General features: G+C 50.3%; 1 protein-coding gene across 1 annotated transcript in view; it reads right to left on the bottom strand.

The window, feature by feature from the left end:
- The window catches only part of LOC146335693 (uncharacterized), a 51,308-nt gene extending 42,742 nt beyond the window's left edge, over nucleotides 1–8,566 (bottom strand). Inside the window, exon 1 of the mRNA XM_084820618.1 lies at nucleotides 8,306–8,566. The gene's annotated coding sequence lies outside the window, so the exon portion shown is untranslated. The remainder of the gene's footprint in view (nucleotides 1–8,305) is intronic.
- Between the last annotated feature and the right edge of the window lie 4,434 nt (nucleotides 8,567–13,000).

Below are 13,000 nucleotides of genomic sequence, written 5' to 3'. Positions count from 1 at the left end.
CGCTTCTAATTAAAAGCTGATGCTGAAAATTAAACACTAGGGGTGGTGGGATCATCTGGGGTGAGGGAGGGGGTTGGTCGGTGGAAGGTTAGTATTGGGGGTTACCGGCGATCGAATCCAGTGAAGACAGATCGGATGCTTAAAAGGGTGGCGGGTGCTCAGCTTTCTCAAGCAGAGAAATCGGCAGCCGAGTTTTGATGACCAGATTAACAGGGTACATTAAATGTTAATGCATCTATTGGCATTTGTGGCATGGCGTGGCCTTTGGGTAGCAAGTGCTTTGCAAGGCTGTGATGAATGGGCTGACGACAGAAAGGCAAGCTGCTGGAAACCGCGCCTTTGCAGGCCCTCCCAGGAGAGAAGGCTGTCCCGCCGAGTCACCACCTCCTTAGAATGCGCACCGTGCTCAGACGTCAGTGGCACAGATTGCAAAGGGACTCCCTCCCAGGAAAGTGTGCGTAGGAGGGTGCAAAGGGGCTGGGCTGAAGAGTTCGTCCCAGAGATCAGTGGTGTCACTAGGATAGCACTGGGGCCAACATCGAGCCCCTGGTTGCCTCCGCATCCTCCTAATTTTAAACAAATATTTTGTAGTCAGGGGGCAGCCATCGTGGCGTGGCTACAGCTTCTCGTTTCCAAATATGCACCATAACTGCAAGAAAATGGTGCTTCTTCCCAAGCCAATGCATTTCCCGTCAGGGCAGCAGAAGCAAGTTCCATTATAGTCCTGTAGACATGCTGGTGCCAGGAATTAAGCGAATTTAAAATGCAAGACTGCACATGCTCAGAGTCTTCCTTTCTTTTTGAACAGATCAGGGTTGGCAAAACAGCACCAACACCCTTTGCTGATGTTTTTGGCTCCGGCATGTCAGGGATGTGGATGCAGTTGGCAAGCATGGAATGGAGGTAGGGAGGGAAGAAGAGGCACATTCGTTGTGTGCGTCACGACTGAAGCGATACATGTAGGGATGGACTAAAGTCCCTTACATTATCCCGCAGCTTGCTTCGCTGTGGGGAGGAGGCACTCCGTCCCTCCCCCTGAAATTCTGGGCGGGGTGGGAGGCGCCCCATCCCTCCGGCCGCGAATCCTGCTGTCCTGCCGGGACGCAAATGGCGGCAGCCATAGCCGCCACCGTTTGCATCCCTGCAGTCAGCCGTGATAGGCTACGTAAATCCTTACGTAGCCTATCACAGCTGACTTTGGGGGGGGGGAAGCGTGTATGCAAATGGCGGCGCCCATGGGCGCCGCCATTTGTGTTCCTTATTTGGGCACGTGTAGTCTACGTAAACATTTACATAGACTACGGCAAAAATAAGGGCAACGCTATTTGCGTTGCCCTTATTTTCGCTGTAGTCTCCGTAAATGTTTACATAGACTACACGTGCCCAAATAAGGAATGCAAATGGAGGCGCCCATGGGCGCCGCCATTTGCGTACGCGCTTTTTTTTTTCTTCCCCCCAAAGTCAGCCGTGATAGGCTACATAAGGATTTATGTAGCCTATCACGGTGTTTTTTGGAAATCTAGCCGTGATAGGCTACGTAAATCTTTATGTAGCCTATCACATTTGTTGTTGTTGTTGTTTTTTACTTGGAAATGACGGCGGTGGCAGCCGGTCGGAAGACCAGCCGCCGCCACCAAACCGCCGCCGGGAGCCGCCAGCGCCAGGGACATTCGCCAAAGGTAAGTCCCATTCCGGGGGGGGCAGGGGGGAGGACCATTTCTCCACCAATTTCGGGGGGCCGAATGCATTGGCATTCGGCCTCCCGGAGATTCGTGGAGAAATTCTCCGACGGCTGCTGGAAGGCCTTAAGTCCAGGGTCTAACGTTACCTACTTGCATCCAGTGGTGCTGTGGAATCAGGCCTCACAGGGTCAAAGCGCTGGGACTTTTTGATTAGCAAGGATAATAACATCATCTACCGCACTCACGTGCGTGCGTGCGCACCCAGTGGAGGCTGGTGGCTCCGACGTCAGTGGGGTGGTAAATCTGCTCCGGGTTTCCATCAGAACCAGTCAGAGCTCTAAAGTTGCTATCCAAGGTGCTGACTGGTTCTGACGGAAACCCGGAGTGGATTCACCACCCCACTGACATTGGAGCCACCAGCCTCCACTGACCCCCCCCCCCCCCAGCTTTTCAGGTCCCTCTGAGCTCAGCTGCAATCCTCACAGTCACTGGGGAGGAAAGGCATTTTCCCACCAGCAGTGTATTTTGGGAGCTTTTGCTGTCGTCATGCACAGTATCTTGAGGTGGCTCCATCTGGAATGGGCAAGGAAGAGCCATTGGCTTTACCAGAGACCTGCTCCTGGTAGAGATGAAAACTGGAAGAACTGGTTTGTGATCTGGATCAATGCAGCTGCCTGCCTTTTGGGACTCTCCTGGGAGGCGTGGCTATGGGGACTGTCATGGTGAGTTCCTGCACTTCAAAATTGACCACTGCCAGAGAGAGAGACAGAGAGAGAGAGAGAGAGCAGCCAAATAGGCAGCTGTCAGGGTCTGCTGCTCGGTGTCAGGAGAGCTTTTGCTGCGTTCTGTAATCCTCAAGTAGCTAGGGATGTACGAAGTCACTTACCTTTTTGCAGGTGTGATTCGCGGTGGGGGGGAGGCGCTCCGTCCCTCCCCCTGGAATCCTCCCTGGCCAGCTCTGCTCCGCGGCAGCTCCACAGAGCCGCCGGCCAGGGCCGTCCGCAGCCGGAGTTCCGGCCGGGCTGCTGTGGATGCAAATGGCGGCCGCCATAGTGGCCGCCATTTGCGTCCTGCCAGGCTGCCACGATAGGCTACGTAAGTATTTATGTAACCTATCACGGCAAAGAGCAGGGACGCAAACGGCGGCCGCTCTGCCATTTGCGCCTCTGCTCTTTCCGTGATAGGCTACGTATTTACGTAGCCTATCACGGTAAAGGCAGCCACGCAAATGGAGCGTAGCAAATGGGGGCCGCCATTTGCATTCCCTTTTCTTCGCCGTAATAGCTTACATAAATATTTACGTAGGCTAAAACAGCAAAAAAAGGGGAACACAAATGGCGGCCGCCGTAGCCGCCGCCATTTGCGTATGCTGTTTGTTTGTTTTTGCTTGCAGGCTGCCCAGCGGCTGGATGTCTGGCTGTGGGTGGCCCTGGCCAGCGGCTCTGCGGAATCTCCGCGGAGCGGAGCCGGCCAGATTAGGATTTTGGGGGGAGGTGCGGAGCGCCTCCCTCCCACTGAGAATCACCCCGTCGAAAAGGTAAGTGACTTTTGTACATCCCTAGGTCTGGATCCAGATTTAAGGAGGACCCTCAACAAACGTCCTCCGTGCCGCCCCTTCTATATCTGGGCATCCGTCCTGTCTGGTTGCAGGATTGCCTGGAACCGTCCAGGCAATTGGTGGCTCCAATTTCAGTGAGGCTCTGCATCCATTCTGGGTTTTAGTCAGAACCAACCAGAACTCTAAAGAAGTTCTCCAAGGTGCTGAACCCCACCCCCAAAGCAGGTTCCATTGACTGCATAGCTTGATGGATCCGAGTTGGCATTCTTTGGCCAGGCGCACTTTATGCCCTTTTACAACAAGCATTTTGGTAAAGCAGTTTGCTAGTGGAAAACTGCAGTGAGTTTCTGCCATAATAAGAAATTGCCAGTCATCCGTTAAGTGAAGCGTGCTTAAATGATTCCATCTTTGAAGCAGATGCTTCCTGGGCCTTTTATCCAATGAGTGGTTTGTTGGAACAACACAATAGTTCTCAGGTTTGCCTCTTTTCCGCCACCCATAATGTTGGTGGACGTGGGTCACACAGAGCTACAAACCATGGGTCATAAAGCTGATCCGCGACTATTTCTAACAGTGAGGTTTCCCCATCAATATTTTAGTTTGGAACTGTCACATCGCCAATTTTGCAGCTCTGCTGAATCACCTTCCCTGGACGCGGCCTCAGCTGCTCCTCAACTTTGCAGCCGATGATGGGAGTTAGTTTCTGTGTGATTGGAAGCTAAGAGCCGAGGCAAGGGATAGAGCAAATGCAAGAAGGAGAGGTCTATCTATCGACGGCTAATAGGCATGATCGCTAAATGCAACCGCCATGTTCGAAGGCAGGATGCTGTCAGGGATGAGTTTTAACTTTCTCAGATGTCTGACAGCTCTGATTTTGCGTCAGAGTTAGAACTGCTAGATCAAGGCGTGGGGAAGGGACCCTCCCCGGAGTGCCTAGACACTGGGAGGGTTTCTTCTGATTGCCTTGACAAACAGATGGCACAGGCTGAGTTTTCCTCCTTTCTTTCTAATGTGGGAATTCAAGTTTCGGAGGAGGAGGAGGAAGGGCGTGACTTGAGAGACGCTACAGCACGTCGCAAAGCTAAGTGGGAAAAGTTCGGGGCAGGGCACAGATGCTCCACCCAGATTATATTGTCATTTTAATGCTTTTATATTTCATATTGTTTTACCTTGCACTGTTTGGTTTTAATTTTTGTGAACCACCCAGAGAGCTTTGGCTACTGGGTGGTATAGAAATGAAATACATACATACATATATATATACATACATACATACATACATACATACGATAGCCACTCTTAGGAGGGAGCCACCCTAAGGGAGGGGCATCCCTGCGAAACTAGCTGGGCCATGGGGTTCAAACCCAAACTGCCAGCAACCTCTCTGTCCCCTGGTTCATCTCCTCTGCTTAGAGACTGTTGCTTAGTTGTTAGGGCCTGGGGCAGTCTGAGAGCTTCCTTGAATCTGCATTTGTAGAGAGGCTAGTCTCTAGCAAAATAAAGTCGTATTAGCCTGAAGCTGTGTCTATTGTGGTGTTGACTGCAAAGGCGAAGGATGATCCATTCTTGACAGATGCGTTCAAGTATCAGTATCTGGAGGACGTGGCAGGGATCTCTCCTTCAAGCTATAGGATGGCTCAGGAAAGCCCTCCGAGGTTGGAGACAGCACTCCAACCTCGGAAAGGCGAGTCGGAGAGCCGACCCCAGACCCCTCCCCTCCCCTCCCCTGCTCAGCTGATGCAGAAAGAACTGTGCTGGCTGCTTCTCTGAGGTCAGAAAAGTGACCTTGGTGGAGAAGGAAAGCGGGCGTTCCGGTGGATGAGGAGGGGAGGAGACCAGAGAGGCCAGGGTATGTGCTACCCTGAGCCTCCTCCAGCCTTTTCCCCTCCACTGCTGAATCGCCCGAAAAGCCCAAAAATACTGGAGATCGGAGGGTGCCCTTAAACTACAATATGCTGGGGGTTTGGCCCTTCCCCTTTTGCTTTAGGCCCTGCCCACCACTGGAATGTGGCCCCCGGGAGCTTCATCGAAATGGAATCTGGCCCTCAGGCTGAAAGAGTTTCAACTCCCCTGGATGATGTGGATTTTGATCTGATCCAGAAGGGCTGCTTTTATGTGTCCTGGGGAGCCCTGTGGTTCCTTGAGGAGAAAATAATGAGTTGGATCAACTAAGTGGTGGAAGTGGGCTTCCCCGCTCCCTCCTTCCCATGGCAGCCTCCCCCCCCCCGAAAATACAACACAGAGGGTCAGGAGACCCTGCTGAATGGGGTGGGCTGTGGTGAAGGTAGCAGGGAACTTCTGCAAGCCTGTTCTAGAAGATCCCTTCCTCTGGTGGAATGCAGATCCTGGATGCAACCCACACAATGCCAGACAGTTTGCCAAAGTATCCTTTGTCATTATTTATTTCATTGATTACATTTCTATACTGCCCAACTGCCAAAGCTGTCTGGGCAGTTCACAAAAGTTAAAACTATAAAATACAACATGATCAAGCATCGTATCAGACCTTTGGAAGACTGACACAGAATACAAGCAGAGTTGAGGAGGAGGAGAAGGAGAAGGAGAAGCAGCAGAAGCAGAAGCAGAAGCAGCAGCAGCAAAATAAAAGCCAGTATCAGTATAAAGATCTAAAAACAAGATAACACATTTAGGTTTCAATCCTAGCATGCTGGGAGTTGCAGGACTTTTTTCTGTCTAAACATGCATAGGATTGCATCCTTCACAAAACCAAAGGAATAAAAGGCCTGGGGAAATAAAAAGGTCTTTGCCTGGTGCCAAAGAAGTCCACAGTGTAGGTGCTGGGTGGGCATCTCTGGAAAAGGCATTCCATATTACTATATTATGGTAATTGTGGTAATTATTATAATTACTATTATGGTAGTTGTGGTAATTATGGTAATTATTATGGTGATTATTATTGTGATGTTATTATTCCATATTGACATATTATTCCATTTTATTTATTTATTTATTGCATTTATATCCCGCCTTTTTCCCTCTTGCAAGGAACCCAAGGTGGCTTACATTATCCTCCTCTCCGTTTTATCCTCACAACAACAACCCTGTGAGGTAGGTTGGGCTGAGAGTCTGTGACTGGCCCAAAGTCACCCAGTGAGCTTCCATGGCCAAGTGGGGACTAGAACCCGGATCTCCCGGTTCCCAGTCCGTCACTCTCACCACTACACTACACTGGCCAATCTCCCCCTGCACTGTGCAGTGGTGGGGAACGCTGGATGTGTGCTAAAGTGATCTCTCACTTGGTGTGGAGCAATGGCGAAGCCCAACAGGTCTTCCACAGCATTTCAAGTCAACTTGAATGTGCCTCAAAGAACACAGGGTTGGCCCAAAACAAGATGGCACCCCAGTCCTCCATTTGACGTACAGTCGCCCTATACATTCAAGTGGCAGTTGAATCTGATGTCAACACTGGTGGCAGAACAACACCCTCCATCACACGTGAGGGCACCAGGCTCACTTCAGGGATACAAGGCAGGCCATGTGGCGCACACAGCTCGGTCCTCCAACACCTCACTACTGCTCCCCATCTTCCAGCATCTGCTGCCTGAAGCAGCCACTGTGTCATGACATCAAGCCTTCAGGACTTCTAGTGTGCAGCAGAGGATCCTGGTGAGGACAAGGCACAGGCTATGTCCTCGGGAATGGGACAGTCAGTACCTTATTCAGAGCCCTCCCAGCCAGAGAAACAATACATTCCCACCATCCATTGTCTCAGAGGATGTGTCCCCAGAGAACCTCCATCTCCCCAGCCTTGCAGATGTCTACGGCTACAAAATCAGGCAAGGGCCCTTTAACAGTCTAGTCAGCTCTTCCGGAAGTGGTGGAGTTGACCACACTACAATTCTTGTTAGCCTTCATAAAGCTTCAGTTGGCTTTAACTCCCTGCTAAGACAACATCCCCTTATTGTCTTTGTAGGAGAGTTCTAGCCAGCAGGACCCACTTGGAGCTATCCAAGGTCCTATTTTCTTCTGCCTGGCCCTTGATCCTTCCACCGGCTTTCCCAGCAAGCTTCAAGGGACCACAAGACAGGCATACCTCAATCTGCTGAATGGTAGGGCTGGCCCAGAATCCTCTGCAAAACAGTGAAATTCCTTGGCAGACAAGCTGTTGTGGAAAGGATTCCTGAAAGTACAAATCTTAAATTTTTTTTTTTGAGAAAGACAACAGTAATTTCCCAGTTCTAGCAACCCAAGTTTGGAACAGCTGCCATTTCTGTTTTATGCTATTTCATAATTCAACCAAGGCATGATTATAGCGGGAAAGATATCCTGAGTAGCAGATTTTTGGAGAAGCGGGGGGGGAGGGAGGGAGGTTTTGCAAGGAGGGGGACAAAGTCATTTTCTTCATTAGTCGAATGCTGACAGAGCCTATCAGGGTAGCTAGCTACTGCTTGGCTCTCTGAGTCCCAGCCAACAAAACAATCAATAAAGTTTATCTTCATACTCCAGCGAATTTTTCAACTCCTCTTTTGTATTTCTTGAAACACCTGATCCCTCCCCCTGGCAGGCTTATGAACAGGCCTGGCATGTTCAAAGGTTACAGATAATGCCAAAGACCTGCTTAATCAGAGAAGTCTTTGCCTGCTGGTGGAAGGAGTTCCATAACCTGGGAGCAGTCACCAAAACAGCCCATTTCTTGAAGTTTGAGGTCAAAAACACATCATGTAAGATTTTTCTCTCTCTTCTCCCTTTGGTGTCCAGAAAAAGGGCAGTCCAAAAGCAGGGGGCTCGTCAGGAGTCCAGAGGTCACTTACTTTGAAGGAATGCAGAAATTTCTTGAAAATACATGGGACCTCTGGCTCAGACAGCTGGAAGATAGAGCCCAGTCCAAGCAGAAGGCAAGGTCCAGAATCAAACACACCGTCTTAAACTCCGAGCTTGGGACCTTCCTAAAACCACATGCAGGAAAACACCATCAGAACAAACCCAACTCTCTTCCCAAATCAGGTTGGGATGATGGGGTAACCAAGGGAGCAGGCATCTCCACAAAACCACATTGAATCAGGACACTCTGATGTGATATAATGTGATAAATAATGACACTTACTGCTATGGCTATGATTGCCCTCTGCAATCTATGGGGATTTGGTGCAGGGCATCACGCCCGCCCTTTGGTCTGATGCTCCTGCAGTATGGGGAAGAAGCCAGGAGAAAGGGGAGAAGCATTCACAAGAACCCAAGGAAGTCGGGAAGCCCTTAACATGGGGCTCCTCTCATCTGCAGCTCGTCAGCGCATCTTCAAACCTCAGTGAGCTCATGATGTATATATTATTGATCTAGGTATTGACGAGGAATTGTCTTCCTCCTCCACCACCACTGCTACCACCATCGCCCTCTCCCCTTTACTGATTTTTCCACCCCTCTGCCGACGCCGTGCGCTTTTTGATCCACAGGTCACCGCTCCCTCAGGCTGGCCCAGCCGCAGGGTCATGGCTAACAGTATGCTAATAAGGACAGGCCAATCAATCCCCTCCCTTACTCAGGCAATCAATCAATGCTCCAGGTGCTTCTGATCGCAGCCCAGGAGGGCCTGGCACTGCATTCTAATGCAAGCTGCTCTTTTGAACCCTGGGTTGACGTCGGTGCGCTGAGCAGGAAGCAGCCTGGACAAAGGACCGAGGGATGGAGGGGAGGAAGAGCGGAGAGGGATCTTTTGAGCTGCCGCATTGGTTCTAGCACCTGTCGACAAACCAAAGGCCTTCGTCATGAATATAGCGTTGTAGCCAAGTCCTTTCCTCTCTGAAATTCTGAATCCCTATCATATGGGAAAGGCGGTGGGAAGCCTCAAGTCCGGGGACCAAGTCTAGCCTGCCTGGGGCCCCAGTCAAGGCCTTCAGGGCTTCCCAGACGGCCTCAGCTCTTTCTCCTGCCCCAATCCCACCAGTCATTTGGTGGTTTTCAAGCTTTGGGGGAATTCACAAAGGCTGAAATGCCTCTCCGAAGGCTTCGCTATTGACACCAAGAGCTTTAAGCTAGAATAGGCTGGTATTTTGGCCCCACCCCCTTTGCCTTCGGCCCCACCCATCACTGGAATGCAGCCCCCAAGAGCATCTCCGAAATGGAATCTGGCCCTTGGGCTGAAAGAGGTTCTGCACCCCTGGTCTAGCTAAGCACAGTCTACACCAGCCTTCTTAACCACTGTCCTCTAGATGTGTTGGACTACAACTCACATCACCCCCAGCCAGCATGGCTGTTACCCAAGGATGGGAGTATGTGGCCCTCCAGATGTTGTTGGACTGCAATTCCCACCATCCGTCAACATTGGATATGCTGGGTAGGGATGATGAGTGTTGTTCTTTTTACTTATTTATTTGGGCTAGTGAGGCTGCTAATCATGGTCCTTATCAGCCTTGCTAATGGTCGTTATCCCCGCCTCCTCACACACGAGCAGCCAGGGGTGTCGGAGAAATCTGCAATGGAATCAAATAAGTCCAGATTTCTATGAATCTGACCCATTCCGTGGACGTCCGGACTGGTTTTTTTTTTTTTTTACTTTCCAGAACCTTATGCAAAATTTAGTCACAGAAAACAATAATAATAAAAAGGCCAAAAATTTGCATTTCCCCCATAGTCAAGGCATGAAAATGCACATTTTGGGGGGATTTGCTCATTTTCCGCAAGTGAGAATTTGTGTAAATGCGAATTCGCACAAATTCGAGAAATGGCAAAACCCCCACAAAACCCTATTCTAACAGTGATTGGATGATGGAATGAAAGGCACCTGATAATCCACGAAGCACGGATGGAATGAATTTTACAAGACAGCTTTGGCTACTGGGTGGTATAGAAATGTAATTAATTAATTAGGAAAAAATCCGTGCATCCCTGTCAGCGGCTATAGAGCCGATCCTTCCTTCTCTCTGTCTTGGCCAGTCAAAATGCAAGTTAACCGACTGACACACAGGGAGGGAAGGAAAAACCAATGGTGCAGTTCCACACGAGGCATCGTGCTCGGGAGAAGGCAGGTGTCACAAACGCGGAGACATCCCTGAGGTAAGGATTCAAGTCCCGCTGGGACCCATCAGAGGGGGAAGGGCCTTTTGCCAGGGAAAGAGAGTGAGGGAGGAAGAGAAGCCACAAGAGAAACCACATCTGCACCATCAGGGAAAGAACGGCTGGGTACGAAAGCACTGAGATGGGCTCCCTTGGTAGGGGTTTATATACTGCTGTGAATGCGCTGGGGCTGGATGCGGAGTTAGAATCCTATGCAATGCCGGCTCCAGGTTTTGGAGGCCTTGGCAAGCCACCCTCCCTCAGTGAGCCTGCTTTCTCGCTGCCATTGCCACCAGCTGCTCTTGCTTCTCGTCCTTTCTCTTATCGTTGCTGCCACTTGCTTGCTTGACAGGCAGAGTCAGGGAGGAAGCAGGCCGTCACATCTCCTGCTCCTTCTTGCCACCACCACCGTTGTCTGGACCGGAGAGAGAGCCAGGTGAACAAGCAGGTTGCAATGGTGGAGAGGAGGAGCAACTCCAGGGGGCTTTTGTCAATGGGCCCCTGCTGGGATGTGGGCCCTTGACAGGTGCCCAACCGTGCCTACCTTTGATGCCTGCTCTGACCCTATGTTCTGTCACAGTGGTGTAGATGAAGCGGGGAGGAAGGAGCAGTGAGTTTTGCATCTCCACTGGGTTCAATAGAAGAGTTTTAACTTAGACCACCCCTTTTGCTTTTGGAAGCTCATGCTGGTGTAGCGGCTGGTCATCGGGCCTGAGAGAATTCAGGATTTGGACTAAGGCTGCTTCTTCCCTGATGGGACCCTTTTTGGCCTCTCCCATGCCCCAGTTGAGCTGATGGTTATGGTGGCATAATGTCCTGTTGGCATATCCCCGACATTTCACCAGTGTAGGGTCCCCAGCAGTTTTGCTTCTCCAGGCTCTGCCAGTGCAGGGGAATTGTTAACAAAACCTGAAGGTTTCTAGCTGGTGTAAACTGAGAATAGAATCACATACCCTTAGGGCACAATCTTATGCATGTTTAGACAGAAAAACGTCCTACAATTCCCAGCATCCCCCAGCCAGTAGGACTTTTTTCTGTCTAAATATGCATAGGTGTGCGCCCTTAGTGTCGTTTCTTAAAACTTTCCTAAGAAATCAAGACTTGTGATCATGCAATGAGTGAAAAATATATATACAAATTTAGTAGATGAACTCTTAATGGCTTGAAGGAGGAAAACATCTCAAGAGGAGGGTTACAGCCATTGCACGTCAAGTTCCTAAAGCTATACTGTAAGCAAAAATACTGACATTCTATAATATTGCCTAAGGGTGCAATCCTATGGCCACTAGTCAGCAGCTAGACGGGCATAGGATAGGTCAGTTTCCAGGAACCAACCTTGGAGCCCATGCTCCAAGGTTGGTTCCAGGAGAACTGACCCCCACCCCCTCCTGCGCCGCCTCGTAGGCAGTGCGGATCAGCCCCGCACTCTGCGCTCGTTAGAGCAGCGCAGCATGGTGAAAACAGGGTGTTCCTGGGGGCGGGGAGGTCGGAAATGCAGGTATGACACATCCTATGTCCAGCTGCTGTTTTCTGCGCTCTGAGGTCCTGCAGCTAGACAGCCGAAATTTGCTGTCTAGCCGCGAAAGCAGGGTGGGGGGAGCAAGAAGGAGATCTGCTCCTCACCACTCCTCCTGCCCTGCACTAGATAGGTGGTCATCCCTGGGCTTGGAGGCGACCGTTGATCCAGACAGGATTGCCCCCTCCGTTGGTTAACATCTTCCTGTGCTTAGTGAAAATTGGCATATAAACCTGCCGGTAGTCGTCCTTCATGGCCACTAGGTGGAACTCCTACTACACATTAGTCTGGGTTTGGGGGTTGTTGTTGTTCAGTCTTAAGTCATGTCCGACTCTTCGTGACCCCATGGACCAGCACGCCAGGCCTTCCTGTCCTCCGCTCTCTCCCGGAGTGTGCTCAAGTCCATATTCATTGCATCGGTGATGCTATCTAGCCATCTCATCCTCTGCCGTCCCCTTCTCCTTTTGCCTTCAATCTTTCCCAGCATCAGGGTCTTTTCCAGTGACTTTTCTCTTCGCATTAGGTGGCCAAAATATTTGAGCTTCAGCTTCAGTAGCTGTCCTTCCAATGAGCACTCAGGGTTGATTTCCTTTAGGATGGACTGATTTGACCTCCTTGCAGTCCAGGGGACTCGTAAGAGTCTTCTCCAGCACCACAGTTCGAAGGCATCAATTCTTCTGCACTCAGCTTTCCTTATAGTCCAGCTGTCATAGCCATACGTTGCTAGTGGGAGAACCATACCTTTGATTATACGGACCTTTGTCGGCAAGGTGATGTCTCTGCTTCTTACTATGCTGTCTAGGTTTGCCATAGCTTTCCTCCCAAGGAGCATGCGTCTTTTAATGTCATGGCTACAGTCACCATCTGCGGTGATCTTGGAGCCCAAGAAAATAAAATCTGTCACTGCTTCCATTTCTTCCCCTTCTATATGCCAGGAAGTGATGGAGCCAGATGCCATGATCTTAGTTTTTTTTAATGTTGAGTTTCAAACCAGCTTTGCACTCTCCACTTTCACCCTCAACAAGAGGTTCTTTAGATCCTCTTTGCTTTCTGCCATTAGGGTGGTATCATCTGCATATCTGAGGTTGTTGATAATTCTCCCGGCAATCTTAATTCCGACCTGTGATTCATCCAACCCGGCGTTTCTCAGGATGTACTCTACATATAAGTTAAATAAGCAGGGCGACAGTTTGCAGCCTTGTCGTACTCCTTTCCCAATTTTGAACCAATCGG

The sequence above is a fragment of the Heloderma suspectum genome, chromosome 14 (genome assembly GCF_057233095.1).
Source record: "Heloderma suspectum isolate Gila_16-S chromosome 14, 16-S_ref, whole genome shotgun sequence".
In the NCBI taxonomy this organism is placed as follows: domain Eukaryota; kingdom Metazoa; phylum Chordata; class Lepidosauria; order Squamata; family Helodermatidae; genus Heloderma; species Heloderma suspectum.
Note: the sequence above shows the minus strand (reverse complement) of the source record. Positions and strands in the feature narration are given on the sequence as shown.